The sequence below is a fragment of the Sarcophilus harrisii genome, chromosome 5 (genome assembly GCF_902635505.1).
Source record: "Sarcophilus harrisii chromosome 5, mSarHar1.11, whole genome shotgun sequence".
In the NCBI taxonomy this organism is placed as follows: domain Eukaryota; kingdom Metazoa; phylum Chordata; class Mammalia; order Dasyuromorphia; family Dasyuridae; genus Sarcophilus; species Sarcophilus harrisii.
The window spans coordinates 191687733-191702581 of NC_045430.1; positions in this window are offsets into that span (position 1 = coordinate 191687733).

The following is a 14849-nucleotide window of genomic DNA, read 5'->3' on the forward strand; positions in this document are numbered from 1 at the left end:
TCTGTCTATTGAAATGTTTCTTTAATATACATACATGTGATATAGCGAAAAGAACACCCAGACTGGAGTCAGAGGATTTAGGGCCAAATTCTGCCTCCGATTTTTATTATCTATGTGTCACTTAGGACACTATGTGTCCAGGCTAAGACAACTGAGGAGGTCAGTAATATCAGGGTAGACGGATGTGGAAAGTACCCAGGTAACTGGGACAGCAGTAGCAGCAGCTGTGGGAGACTCAATTCATCTATAAATATGACATCTTTAGACTAGATGTCTTGGAAGGTCCTTTTCAGTTTTAAATCTGTGATTCTTTGAGAGCTAGGAGATGGATTTGGAATGATAGAAGCTGTGTTTGAATCTTGATTCTGCTATTTATTATCTCTGAGATATTAATCAGACAACTAAGCTGGTTTCCTCATTTTGTAAGGTGAAAGAGTAGGTAGGATTTTTGTTGTTGCTCAGTTGTTGCTTTTTTTTCTTTTTCTTTTGCTGAGACTATTGGGGTTAAGTGACTTGCCCAGGGTCACCCAGCTAGGAAGTGTTAAGTGTCTGAGGCCAGATTTGAACTCAGGACTTTCTGGTGTCAGGGCTTGTGCTCTATCCTTTGTACCAACTGGCTGCCCCTATTTAGTTGTTTTTTTCAATCATGTATGACTCTTCATGACCATTTTTAGGATTTTCTTGGCAAAAATTCCAAAATAGTTTGTCATTCCCTTCTCCAGCTCATTTTTACAGAAGAGGAAACTGAAATAAATAAAGTTAAGTGACTTGCTTAGGGTAACAGAGCTAGTAAGTGACTGAGTTGGGTTAGAACTCCTAATAAACATAAAATAATGAGTACATAGGGGCACATTAGTATGGGAAGGGTGTGAACCAACATTTTCGGTATATGGGCCCGATAGCTTATTTAGCTGACCTTACTAGGATATGCTGTAATGGGAGCACAAAGGATTTTGAGCTCTTTGGTATGGGTTCGAGCCCATATCATACATAGAGCTTTACAGCTCTAAATCAGTGATCTTATAGATCACCTGATTTTTTTTTTTTTTTTTTTACAAGTGAGGACACTGAGTTCCAGAGACATAAAGGTACTTGCTCAAGTTCACACAGTTATCAAGCATTGAGCATGTATGTATATATACAAATATGTTATTAGGAAGAACTATTCTCTGTCTCTTTTGTCATACTCCATCTTTGTCTTCATTTGTTCCATATGTACTTAATGAATAAAAGGCATTTGTTAAATTGTTGAACTGGATTGAAATGTCCTTCCTGGTCACTTTGGCTATCAGAGATAGAGTGGGGGAGCAGATTGTTTTGGTTAAGCAGAAGAGGGTAAAAGTGATTTCATAGCAGGGGCCTTAGTTGCCATGTTTGTTGTAGATCAGAGGGGACAGTCTTCAGCACTAATGGGACCAACCCAGGACTAAAAGCTACTTATGTTCCTGCCAATGGGCTCAAGGCCAGAGCCAGACAGCCTGAACAAACAATGTACCTGATTAGGAGAGGAGGGGCCATCTGTCCCAGCCCTACCCCTTAGGGTCAGGGGGTTCAGGAAGAGAGGGTGGAGCTTAAGCCCAGACCTTGAACTCAAGACCTTTGTGCCCATTATTCTGGTGCTTGGCCTACCATTTGACCCACATCATACTTCTTGTGTTCCTGCAGTTCCAAGTAGAAAGTCCCAAATAAAAACTCAGACAAGGGTGGGAGTAAAAGGCAATAAGATGTTTGAGTTAGAGATAAAAACACAGTCACTGTCCTCGCTTCTTGTTCTAAGTTTATTCCCTCTCTAGACATTGCTGCCCTCTGTTTGAGGACAAAGAACAAATTTCTTTTTTGCTCCTCTTCATCATTTACCACTATTGGTGACAATTGTCCCCCAGAAAGTCAATTGGGGGTCTTTCATTGTCCCTTTTAGTGCAGCTACCCCTTGAGAAGAATCTGTATGGTGTAGAGCCTGGGTAAAGTTTGACTATGTAGCAATTGGGGTCTATTGTAATAAAACTGGCAGGGCTGCCAGGACAGAGGGCTCCATAGCCTCAGGGAATGTCCAGTTAGTGTTTGTTCAAACCAGTTCTTCCTGCCCCGGGGCTTGCCCATCTGACCTGAGGCCTAAAGTTGAGGGGGGGCCCCCCAGGGGGAAGAACAGAAGAAGCACCCCTACCTCTGAAGATTGTACTCCAGCAGGGAGCTAAAAGCAGAAAAAAAATGGTAGGTTTAAGTTCCTATCTAATTATATCTTCATGGATGTTTTTAAATAATCTATTATCTTGATGAAAGTGTAAATAGTACCAAAATCTAACCTTGATTTGAGTGCATATGAGATGTCTGGCATAAGTAACTCTTTGTGAACATCCCCCTGCCTCTGTGCTCAGTTTCTAGGTTTCTCTTTCTCTCCGCCTTTCTGTCTTCTCTTCCATGTCTCTATCTCTGTTTTCCTCCGATTCAGTCTCTGTAACTGTTTACCGTTTTTGTCTCTGGGTTTTTGGCTCTTCTGATCTTATCTCTTTCTGGTTCAGTCTTTGTGTCAGCACCCTGCATCCCCATCTTTCTTCTCTCATTCCTCCCTCCCCCCCCCACTGCCACCCTGCTGCTCCCCATATCTAATATTACCACTGATTCTGTATTAGAAGTCATCAAGTAACCCCAAGGTTAATTGACATGGTCAGTCATGAGCAGCCTAAGATTTGGCCATCCAGGTGCCTCTGAGGATGGAACAGGCGCCAAGGAGAGTGAGAACAGACTAAGCTAGTGCGAACTCAGCTTGGAGTTTGCTCCGGTCAGTGGGTTCAGTAGCCCCAGTATGAACTCATAAAGCCGGTAAGGAGTAGGAGTGACAGTCAGCAGGTGTACATATGTACACAGTCACAAACACAGTCACATACATATATAGCTTTCAGCCATCAGGAATTCTTCCTATTTGCTTCCAGATAGTGTCACTCATGTTTTTCTACCTTAGACATCTGATTTTTTCCCCATACCTCATTTCCAGTTGAATGCAAAACCATTTTCATGCCCTGCCTTCTACATTCTAATTTCCAATTCCTTCTCCTACTTCCATCTCTTGCTTCCCTTCACTTTTTTTTTTTTTTTTTCTGAGGCAATTGGGGTTAAGTGACTTGCCTAGGGTCACACAGCTAAACCCTGAAACTTTGGCCCCGGCATGGTGGGGAAGAAAGAAATACATCCAGTTTGAGATAAATGCAACTTTCCTTGGAGAAACAAAACACAATTGGATTGAAAGCCACTAAAAAGAAGGATGGAATTAGGCAAGGGAAGGTAATATTAAGTGCCTGCATTGTTAACTTTGAAGAAAGAGGTATGAATTCATTTAGGAGTCATTGAATATTTTTTTAAATTACTATTTTATAATTATATGACCAACAAAAATGTCCCAACCCCTGAAGACTCACTCACATGCCACTTGAAGCCCAAATCCATTGTTCTCTAGTCCCTGATATTTGAACTGAATTCAACCCATCCTTAATATCCTACCTCAATTACACAGCATATCTCCAATCCTCTGCATGATTCTTAATGCCCAGTTTCCCAGGGTGGCAGGTGGCAGGTGACAGAAGAGGGTCCAATCCAAGGTTTGTGCCTGATAAGGCATTAAGTTGAGTGACTCCACCATTTCCAAGAAACTGGACCCTGATCCAATCTTGTCATTTCCTTGGTCCCTGCTAATTTCTAGCTTGACTTCAGATCACACTGTCCACTTGAGTTTGAGTCTCAGACTTGATTTAAGATATTAAAGGTTCATTATATCAAAGTCTGAAAGTTCTAGAAGCTTATTGTCCTAGAGCTTCTAGGCTACTGTCACCTTCACCCCAGCCTGTTTTTCCCCATCTCAAAGTCTGTGGAAGTGATCATTGTTTTATGTTCTACACACACACACACACACACACACACACACACACACACTGTATTATATCCCAGGTATACTTCCTATCTTTCCCTAAACACTTCAACATTTTAAGGATGCTTCCACACGCCATGTTCTTTTTAAAAAATGTACCTTATTATACTTAGAGAACCCCAGAGATTCTGCTAAAAAGTTATTAGAAATAATCCACAACTTTAGCAAAGTTGCTGGTTATAAAATAAACCCACATAAGTCATCAGCATTCTTATATATCACTAAAAAATCCCAGTCAGAGTTACAAAGAGAAATTATTTAAAGAATATATAAAAAATATTTAGGAATCATCTCAAGGAAAATCAGAAACTTTATGAGCAAAATTACAGACCACTTTTTCCCACAAATTAAGTCTGATCTAACTAATTGAAAATTAATGCTCTTGGATAGGGCGAGAAATATAATAAAGATGAAATATTATAAACATTATTTATTTAGCCTATACCAATAGATCTAAAAATATTTTAATGACCTAGAAAAATAAAAAAAAGTTCATATGGAAAAAAAAAGGTAAAATTTTAAGGGAATTAATGAAAAAAAATCAAATGATGGTGGTTTAGTGACAGATCTAAAATTATATTATAAGCAGGTTACCAAAACTATTTGGTATTTTAAAGGAATAGATTAGGGATAGTGGAAAGATTAGGTTCAAGGGATAAAAAGTCAACAAATATAGCAACCTAGTCTTTGATAAACCCAAAGATCCCAGCTTTTTGGGATAAGAATTATGTTTGATAAAAATTGTGGGTTGGAAACTAATATGGGAAACTAGGATTGATCCATACTTAAGGCCAACCAAGATAAGGCAAATGGGTTATGACCAGGATAAAGAATGAAAATTAATAAATTAGAGGAATAAGGATAGTTTACCTCCCCAGACCTGTGGAAGGGTTCGGTCCCTTCCCCTGTGGAAGGGGAAGGTCTTTAGACAAAGAGAACTAGATCATTATATCACAAAATAGAAAAATTCTGATTATACCAAACTGAAAGTTTTTGTACAAACAAAACTAATGCAGAAAGATTAGAAGGAAAAAAATTGGAAAATATTTTTCACAAAGGTTCGATAAAGGCCCATTTCCAAAAATATAGAGAATTAATCAATTTATAAAAATGCCATTTCCAATTGAAAATTCAAAGGATAGAAAGACAATTTCAGATGAAAAATTAAACTATTTCTAGTCATATGAAAAGAGTCCAAGTCATTTTGATCAGAGAAATGCAAATTAAGACAACTCTAAGATAACCACACACCTGCAGATTGGCTAAGATGACAGGAAAAATAATGATGATTGTTGGGGGATGTGGGAAACTGGGACATTATTATTGTTGGTGGAGTTGGAAGAATCCAACCATTTTGAGAGAGTTTGGATCTATGCTCAAAAGTTATCAAACTGTGTACCTTTGATCCAGAGGTCACTGGGATTATATCCCAAAGAGATTATAAAGAAGGAAAGGGACCTTATGTGAGAATGTTTGTGGCACCCTTTTTTAGTGGTTAGAAACGAAACTGAATGGAGTCCAAGTTGGAGAAGGCTGAATAAATTGTATATGAAAATTAGGAATATTACTGTTCTGTAAGAAATGAAAAAGGATGATTTCGAAAGGCCTGGAGACTTAAGAACTGATGCTGAGGAAATGAGCAGGACCAGGAGATCATTATATACTTCTACAAAATACTAGATGATGACTATTTGATGGATGGCATCCTCAGCAAAGATCAACAAATATTTCTAATGGAGCAGAATGAACTGAATTATATACCAGAAAAGAATTGGGGAGATGACTAAAACCATTACATTGAATTCTAATCCTATAGTTATGCAACCTGATTTTATTTCCTTCAGTTAATTGTACAATAATTAGAGTCTGATTCTTTTGTACAGCAAAATAATGTTTTGGTCATGTATTTATTGTGTATCTAAGTTTATTTTAATATATTTTAACATCTACTGGTCATCCTGACATTTAGGGAGGGGTGGGGGTAAGAGGTGAAAAATTGGAACAAGAGGTTTGGCAATTGTTAATGCTGTAAAGTTACCTATGTATATATCCTGTAAATAAAAGGCTATTAAATAAAAAACATTTAAAAAAAATGTACCTTATTTTCAATACTGTGCATTTTTTGCATTGGTCATTACATTGTTTTATACTAAGAAAAGTTTCCTTTTTTGAGACAAAATAAATCAGTGTTATTAAAGTAATGGAACTGGTGGCATGAAATAAAAATGGATGGAGAAATAGTTGTTCCGTGGAAAAATGAAATTAATTTAGATTTCTTTCCCTGCCCCACAAATGATTTTATTTCAGTCTTTAACAATCAAAAAATGTTCCATTTGGGGGTGGGGGTGGGAAATGAAATAAAAGGGGCTATTGTTTGGTTTTGTATGTGGTCAAACAGATGCGTAAAGTCACATGTGAATATTTGTTGGAATTCTCCTGTGTTTATAACTTCCAACTTCTACTAATTTTTTGAGTTTAAATTCTTAATAAAAATAGCCAAGATAATAATATTCTTTTAAAAACCTATATCATAAAGGTTTATAAATGTTTGGATTATCTCAAGATTGATTTCTTTAAAAATATTAAAACAATAAAATATTTATTTTGCCTAACAAAAAAAAAAGTAGGCAGGATAAAGATGGGAGCTAGTAGTTGGAAATTTTTCTAACTTTTCAAAAAGTTCCTGATGATCCAGAGAAAACCATGAGGTTTGATGAAATGCCTTCTGATGATTATTTCCTATTGATGCTACATATTGCTTTTTTGTACACCATTGTATAAATATTATCTCCCCCATTAGATTGTGAACTCCTTGAAGGCAGGGACTATCCTCAGTCTCTGAATCCCCAATGCTTGTTTGCTTTATAGCAAATGCTTAATAAATGTTTATTGACTGACTAAATGTAGGATGGGAGTGATATCATCCTTTCCCAAGGTAATGTCTTTGGAACAAAAATACTTTAAAGAGGACAGCATCTAAGATTGAAGTTCTACTCCAGGGTTGCTTGATAATAGGAATCAGGAGAAGACAGTGTTGAAAATACATATCCAGGGAACAAGGAAGGAGAATATGTGCCCCTTTGGCTTGACCCCACCTAGTCCTAAAACGTATCTGACTATTGAGGGGGAAAGGGGAACTGCTGACTAAGTTACTAAAAACTTGTTGGGAGAGGAAATGAAATTGAATATTACCTCTATCCTGACCTCCAACCATAGAGATGTGAACAGATGGGGCATCCCCACCCTATATCCAAATACTATGATTCTGGAAGGCATGTCTGAAATGGTCTTGAAGCTATAAGAATGGGGGTAGAGAGAAGATAGTATAAAATTCATAAAATCCTAAAATATAAATAGGCCAGAGGACTGGTTTTTACAGTTCATCTAATCATTCCATTCATTTTAATCACATAAGAAAACTGGGAAGGGAATTAATTGACCTCTCCAAAGTCATAGCATTTGACAAAACTCTCCATAGAACCCTTCCTGGTGGCATCAATTTAGTGTTTTCTCCATTGTATCCTGATAAATAGCAGTCTCCTTAATTCCCATGAGTCTCTAACTTCATCTTTGCAGCTCCCTAATCTTCATCTTGAGTCAGAGGCCCAGAGTGAAGGCACCAAGGCTGAAAGATGGGGTTTTGGGGTCTGGATTGGTCCATGAACAGGAATTCTAAGGCACTGAAAGATTACATATAACTACTTGACTAAATAGTAGCCTCAGGAGCCAGAACAGAGATAGAGCCTGTTCAAAGAAAACAATTCCCTCTTAAACTGAGCAGTAAAGTAAATCATTCTCCTTTCTGGGTATCAGTTTCCCCAAAGGTAAAATGAATAGGTTAAACTGGGTTGTTTCTAAGTTCCAACATAACCCAAATCCAAGCCATATTCAGATTTCATATCCCCTATAATAGGACATCAGAATCAGGAAAAACCTGATACCCCCCTGCAAAAATGCCCCCTTCTCTATTTCTTTTATTGCAACTCCTGGGTACTGTGGATCTCTCTTGCCCTTCTTGGAGCTGGTGGTTTTATCCCCAAGGCTCTTAATTTGGTATAGTAGACGGCAGAGCCTTTTCCCAAACTGGAAACAACCAGGCTGAGGCCAAGGGGGCTGGGACAAGTTCAGCAGCAGATACCTGAGCAGGGTGGGGTGGCAGGTTGTGGGGAGGGGGTGGGGAAGAGGTGGGAAAATAACATGGTTTTGCTGGAAGGAACCACGGCTGAATTGTGTTTCCCAGACACTGTTGGGCAACTGGGGGCATGAGGCCTCTGGGCAACCACTCCAGGAATAGGAACTAGGAAATAAGGAGACCTCAGCTCCTTTTACTGCCAGCCCCCTATTCCCCATCTTTCTTCCTGACCCCAAATACACAGGCAAATGAATATAAATGTCATTTAGGTTATGTATATGAGTACCTGTAAAACAAACAGATTCTTTGATTCTGTGGGGAGAGAGAGAAGAGTAAAGAAAGATTGGAGAAGGGAGGTAGGAAGATGGACATTTGGTAAGGTGTGTATCAGGTTTGTCCTGGTACTTAATTCCTATCAAAGGGGATATAAAATCATCATAATGTTTGAATTTGGATCTCCAGGTAGGTCCCAACTTTTTTTAATTCTAACTAAATTTTCCCTAATAAATTTTCTCCTATCTTCCTCCTCCCATTCCTTTGCTTTTCTGGATTTTTAATGTGTCTGGGAAAGTTACCTCGTAGTCTTTGGAGAAGGCTCAGAGGCCAAGAAATTGTTTTTCCTTGAGATGGGGCAGAAGGGAGTCTAAGGAATTGATTCCATCTATATACACAGGTCCCTCTCCACTCCCCACCCCATAGACTGAGCTGTGTTATACTTGACACTGTGAAATCAATCCTAACATTTGTAATTGGTTGTCCATCCTATTCACTGCCTTTGGCTATATTTATAAAACTTTCTGAGATATCAGTGGTCCATGCCTGGTGAATGTTCTGTCACTCTGGATTTTAATATGGTATATGTGTCCTTCATTGTCCAAATGGTAACTTAGGTATTGGGGCATCAATAGGTCTATATGCCTGGGTCATGCTCCAGTATCTAGACACATATGCTTGAAAAATCCAGTAGTACAATAGAAAAAACATTGACTGGAATGATCAGTTTTTAAGGGACCTCAGGGATCATTTAGTCCACCTTGTTTTAGAGGAAATGGAAACCCAGAAAAGTGAAATACACCAGAGTTACCAGGAAGTAAGTAGTAGGTTTATGAGTTTTGTACCTACTCAGAACTTATTAGTTCCATTATCTTGAGCACAAGTCACTCTCTGAGACTGTTTTTCTACCAATAATATTGGTGAGACAATAATACCTGTGTATCTTTTTTTATAGTTGTTAGAGGATTAATGAGATAATATTGGAAAACACTTTGAAAGTGTACTATATGATATTATGCAGATGGAAGATGCTGTTTGTCTAAATGTATTGCTGTGAATCATGTAATCCTGGAATTTGTAATACACTCCAGAAATTAGACTGGGATGGCCCATCTTGGAGTTTCTCTTCTTCCTTCTCTCTGTGCCTATTTATGACCTTATTCTCCCCACCTTCTGCTATGGACTACTTGCAAACCTCAGTCCCATGGGAACAGAAAAGGATCCAAACCTCAGCCTGGCAGATATTGCACAGAAGAAAGTTCATTATTATTAGTATCCCTGCTACCCCTAACCACAATCCCCACCCCTGCCACCAAAACATACCTCACTCCCAACTTTGTTTTCTTAAAACCCAGAGAATATGGCATAGACCTGTGTTCCTTGTCCAGAGAGATCACAATCTCCTCTTCAGTTTAATTACCAAATGCCTATGTAGTATGGCCTTCTTCAATTGTCAGAATTTTGTCCCCCTCATCCCTCAGCTCTGAAAGATGTTCCTACATTTAATGAAGGAGGAAGATTTACCTTAAGAAAAGTTCCACCTATGTGACTATCTTTCACCTCTCATTTAAGCTGTTTCCAAGATCTGATGATTTCTCTTTTGTAATATTTCTCAAATATATCTATCCCTTTCTCTTCTATGATATGGCAACCACTCTAATGCAGTCTGTCATCACCTCCTGCTTTGATTATTGGAATAGTCTATTGTCTCAGATTTCTCCCCAATCCAATTTACTCTCATATCATCAACTAAGGTAATTTTCCAAAAGCACAGATCCAATCACATCCCCCTCCAAAAAGTCCAGTGGTTCCTTGTTGCCTCTAGGAGTAAAAACAAAATGCTCTTCTTGACATTCAAAGTCCTTGATAACCTAGCCTTCTCCTATTTTTCCAATCTTCTTACAACTTACTTCCCAACATGTACTCTTCAATTCAATGATACTGGCCTCTTGGCTGTCCATCCCGTGGTTCAGAGTATTTTCTCCAATTGTCCATGTCTGAAATGCTTTTCCTCCTTTGTTCTAACTGCTGATCTCTCTGGCTTCTTTTCTTCCAGCCAAAATTCCACATTCTGAAGAAAGTCATTTCCCTACTTTCCTTAGTTTCAGAGTTTTCCATTTCTTCATTATTTCCTATTTATCCTGATTAAAGCTTGTTTTGTATATATTTATTTACATATAGTCTCCAATTAAATTATAAACTCCTTAAAGGCAATAATGATGTTTGGACTCTATCCTGAGAACTTAACTTAGTACAGGGAATGTAATGGATACTTTTAAAAATGTTTATTATTTTCTTGATTCTGCTTTCATTCCTTTTGAGAATCTGATGTATATGAGTGACTGGGTAAGTATAATCCCTGCATTGGAGGGATATTCATGGTCTTGTTGGTCTTTCACCCGCAATTAAGGTATTCCACTTTATATCTAGATTTTTTTCCCCTTTTTGGGGAGGGGGGGTTGCTATCTCAGGAGTGCTACTATTTTTATTTTAGCATTTATAAAGTGTTTCATTACACCTATGATATCCTTAAGCTACATTAGTGATGTCTCTTGGGCAAAGAGAAACATTTTAGTAACTTTTCTCATAAAGATCTTCATTAATTTCCAGAATGATTGGAGTGGTGAAGGACTAATTAAAAGACTGTTATAGTAGCCTAAGTGTAAGGAGATAAAGGTTTGAACTAAGGTAGTTACTATGTAAGTAGAAAGAAGAGGATGGATGTAAGAGATATGAAAATAAAATTGGCAAAACTTAATAATTGATAACATATGAGTGAAAAGAATGGAGAAGGAAAAGTCATGAATGACTCTAAGATTGCAAAAGATTGCATTAATGGTTCCTTCGACAGAACTTCAGAAGTTTGGACGAAGGGCAGGAACAGGATACAGATAGATCTATTTTGGATGTATTGAGTTTGAGGCAACTATGGCACATCCAGAAGAAATCTAGCAGATAGTTGATGATTTAGAAATGGTGTTCAGAAAAGAAATTAGTGTTGAATATCAAAATTTGGCAGTCACCTGTATAGAGATGATATTCGAATGTATGGGAATAGATAGATGAGATTCCTAAAAGAGACAATGAGTGAAAAGAATTTCAGAGAAGCCATGGGAGAAAAATGGAGAGTATACTCAATTGTGTCAAAAACTAGAGAAATGTGGAGCATGAGAACTGAGAAAAAGTTATCTGATTCAGCAGCTAAGAGATCATTGGTAAACTTGAGAGCAATTTTAGTCAAGTATTGGAGTAGCTAATAACCTTCAAGGGAAGTGATTGTGTGGTTAGGAATGGGAAGAAACAAGTATTGGTAAGTCTAGGAGTTTGGCAGCATAAGGGGAAAGTGATAGGACAATAGCTTGAGGCGACTACCAAGAGAAGGGCAGGATTGTTAAAGATAATCCAAATATGTTAGTAGATAAAAGAGGACCAGCAAGCAGCCAGAGATTAAAGATGAATGATAGAGTATGGGGTGGGTGGGAGTGGGCAAGAAAGAGCAAAAAGAGAGTAGTTGGTTTATGAAGCAGAAATTCTATCTTTTCTTCAGAAAACACAGTAAAAGAGGAAGTAGATGAAGACAAAAAGGACTTTTGAAGTGGGTCTGAGGGAAAACAAGGAAGTCTAGAAAAGATATTTTCATTGGTAGACTTACATTGAAAGTGAGAGCATTAGCTGGAAGAAGTCGGTAAGAGACTATTTGGAGTCTTGAGAAAAGAAGAGAGAGTTTGGAACACTCCCCAAGATGAGTGAAGCAGACAATCAAAGAAGAATTGATAAAGGAGAATGATCTTCCATCAGGCTAAGCATACCCTTCTCCCACACAACTCTTTATCTTTTATTTTCTTGGCAGCTAAGACTGCTTTCAATTGATTGATTGATAATTAACCTATCAACAATCAACAAAGGCAACTGGGTGATATAGAGCGCTGAGCCTGGAGTCTGGAGGTAGTTGTAGTTGTTCTTCAATCCTGTCTGACTCTCTGTGACTCTTTTTGGAGTTTGTTTGTTTGTTTTTATAAAGATTCTAGAATGATTTGCCATTTCCTTCTTCAGTTCAGTTTACAGGTGAGGAAACTGAAGCAAATAAGACTGTGACTTATCCTAGGTCTGGGCAGCTAGTGTCTAGACAAAGGCTGAGTTTGAACTCAGGTCATCCTGACTCCAGGCCAGGCATTCTATCCATTGCACAATTAGCTGCCTGGAGTCACAGAACTTGGGTTTATATACAGCTTCAGATATTTACTAGCTATATGACCATGGGCAAGTCATTTGTTTGCCTTAGTTTCCTCATTTGTAAAATTGGGGAGATAATACTAGCACTTACTTCCCAAGATTATTGGCAGGAGAAAATGGTAAAATACTTGTAAAGCACTCAGCACAATGTCTGCAATGTTAGCTGTTTATTAATGAATGTTTATTAAGTACTTATTTTTATTGTGTGAATATTCTGGGGATAGAAATATAGTTAAGTACTTTCTCTGGTCTCAATGTCCCCAGATTCTAGGTGATTCCCTGAGCAATTTCGCTTTGGAATGTTATGGCTTCAGTCCCCATCCTTGGGTGTGTTTCCTCCACTGTTAACTATCAATAACTAGTGTCCCAGTTCTGGACACCCAGGCTTTGAGCAATTAGTTCTCCCGACTTTTAAAAATTCATAAGGTCATAGTCTACAATTTCCTTCACCTAGGAAAAAAAATAACAAATATTGGGCAAAAAACCAAGACATATTCATGGGTACACATGTCAGGCTCAGACAGAGGGAATGGGCCTAAAGCTTCTCCTCATACAATATCGTCTCCTCTCACTGGAACCTTGACAGCTGGAAAGATGTCAGCAAAAGTAATTGTTCTTGGTTAAAATGAGTCAATATAGTAAAAATAACAATACTATATAATAATTTACTTACTGCCATATTATTCCAACTGCCCAAGTATTACTTTAGAAGCCAATGAAAAATAATAACAAAGTTCATCGGGAGCAACAAAAATTCAAGAATGCTAAGGTAATTTTTTTAAAAAATGGGAAGGAAACAGGCCTAACATACCAGATAAGCTAAACTTCAAAGCAGGAATCATCAAAACAATTTGATTCTGGTTCAGATACAGAGAGGTTGATCAGCGGAACAGATTAGGTACACAATATACAGAAGTAAATGAGGGAAGGAAGAGAATAAGCATTTATATTTGTTGTTGTTGTTGTTGAGTCATGGCTGACTCTTTGTGACCCCATTTGGAATTTTCTTGGCAAAGATACTTCAGTGGTTTGCCATTTCCTTCTCCGGCTCATTTTACAGATAACGAAATTGAGGTAAACAGGGTAAAGTGACTTGCTCAGGATCACAAAACTAATATGGGTCTGAGGCCCAGTACTCTTTTCATTGTGCCATCTAGCAGCAGCACAGTAGGTTAAAGCGTTACATAAATCCAAAGATCCTAACTTTGAGTGAGAACTCACTATTCAAAAAAAAATCATTTGAAAAAGTGAAAAGCCTTATGGCAGAATCCAGATATAGACCAACATCTCAAATCTTTTACCAAGACAAGCTTCAAATGGATATGACTTAGAAATAAAATGTGAAAACCCATCAGATTCATGAATAAGGAAAGAGTACATGACCAAACAAAATATTGAAAAGAACACAAAAGGTAACATGAAACATTTTGATTTTGTATAATTATAAAATATTTGAACAAACAAAATAAATGGAGTTAAAATTAAAAGATAAGCAAATAAATGAGGTAATTATCTTCATAACAAGTTTCTCTGATTACTAGTCCCATTTCTTAGATACATAGAGAAATGATTCAGTTTTATAAGAATAAATATCATTCCCCAATTGATAGCCAAAAGATATAAATATGAAGTTTTCAGAGGAATAAATCCTAGTTATCAATAACCATGTGAAAAAATGCTCTAAATCATCATTCATGAGAGGAATGCAATTGAAAACAATTCTCTGGTTCCACCTTGTGCCCATAGATTGGCAAAGCTGACAAAAATGGAAAATGACAATGCTGGAAAGGTTGTTGGAAAAAAAATACATTAATGCATTGTTGTTACAACTATGACCTGGTCCTGACTTTCTGGAAAGCAATTTAGAACTATTAGATTATGCAGAACTCTTAGACCCACTGATACCACAACTCTGTTTGTACCCTAAAAGAGATAAAAGAAAGAGGAAAAGTTCCTATATGTCCCAAAATACTTATAATATCTGTTCTTAGTATCAAGGGATTAGAAATTGAGCAATTATTATAAATGCAAAAAGCTCTGAAAGACTTAGGAATTCTGATCAATACAGTTACCAACCACAACTCCAGAAAATTTAAGATGAAACATGTTAGCAAGCTCTTAAAAGCAGTGATAGATTTAAAATATAGATGGAGACAATTTTTTGTGGATACAGCCAGTGTGGGAATTTATTTTCTTTGACTATATGTGTTTGTGACAGGGGTTTTGTTTTCCTGCTTTCTCATTTTTGGAGGGCTGGGAAGCACAAAGAGAAGGGGGTAAGATGGAAAGAAT